This window comes from Arachis ipaensis, chromosome B06, assembly GCF_000816755.2.
Source record: "Arachis ipaensis cultivar K30076 chromosome B06, Araip1.1, whole genome shotgun sequence".
Classification (NCBI taxonomy): domain Eukaryota; kingdom Viridiplantae; phylum Streptophyta; class Magnoliopsida; order Fabales; family Fabaceae; genus Arachis; species Arachis ipaensis.
The window spans coordinates 111,081,078-111,082,487 of NC_029790.2; positions in this window are offsets into that span (position 1 = coordinate 111,081,078).

Here is a 1,410-nt window from a genome sequence, read left to right on the forward strand (position 1 = left end):
GAAAAAATAAATAGACAAGGAGATTAAGGAACGGGTCCACCTTAGTGAGGGTGGCGTCTTCCTCCTCTTGAAGAACCAATGGTGCTCTTGAGCTCCTCTATGTCTCTTCCTTGCCTTTGTTGCTCCTCCCTCATAGCTCTTTGATCTTCTCTAATCTCATGGAGAATGATGGAGTGCTCTTGGTGCTCTACCCTTAGTTGTCCCATGTTGGAACTTAATTCTCCTAGGAAGGTGTTAATTTGTTCCCAATAATTTTGTGGAGGAAAATGCATCCCTTAAGGCATCTCAGGAATTTTATAATGAGGAATTTTCTCATGCTCTTGTTGAGGTCCATGAGTGGGCTCTCTTGTTTGCTACATCCTTTTTTTAGTGATGGGCTTGTCCTCTTCAATGAGGATGTCTCCCTCTATGGCAATTCCAGCTGAATTGCAGAGGTGACAAATGAGGTGAGGAAAGGCTAACCTTGCCAAAGTGGAGGACTTGTCAAATACCTTGTAGAGTTCTTGAGGTATAATCTCATGAACTTCTACTTCCTCCCTAATCATGATACTATGGATCATGATGGCCCGATCCACAGTTACTTCGGATCGGTTGCTAGTAGGAATGATAGAGCGTTGGATAAACTCCAACCATCCTCTAGCCACAGGCTTAAGGTCATGCCTTCTCAATTGAACCGGCTTGCCTCTTGAGTCAATTTTCTATTGAGCTCCTTCCACACATATGTCCATGAGGACTTGGTCCAACCTTTGATCAAAGTTGACCCTTCTAGTCTAGGGACGTGCGTTTTCTTGCATCATTGGCAAGTTGAACGCCAACCTTACATTTTTCGAACTGAAATCTAAGTATTTCCCCCGAACCATTGTAAGCCAATTCTTTGGGTTTGGGTTCATACTTTGACCATGGTTCCTAGTGATCCATGTGTTTGCATAGAACTCTTGAACCATTAAGATTATGACTTGTTGAATAGGATTGGAGAGAACTTCCCATCCTCTTCTTCTAATCTCTTGTCGGATCTCTGGATATTCGCCCTTTTTGAGCTTAAAAGGGACCTCAGGGATCACCTTTTTCTTGGCCACAACTTCATAGAAGTGGTCTTAATGGACCTTTGAGATGAATCTTTCCATCTCCCATGACTCAGAGGTGGAAGCAATTGCCTTCCCTTTCCTCTTTCTTGAGGTTTCTCTGGCCTTAGGTGCCGTTAATGGTTATAAAAAAATAAAAAGCAATGCTTTTACCACACCAAACTTAAAAGGTTTGCTCGTCCTCGAGCAAAAGAAGAAAGAAAGTAGTAGAAGAAGAAAAAAATGGAGGAGATAGAGGGAGATATGTGGTTCAGCCAATGGGTAGAAGTAGTGGTTGTAATGTGTGAAAATGAAGGAGTGGTGAGGGGTTTATATATGGGTGGGGGGA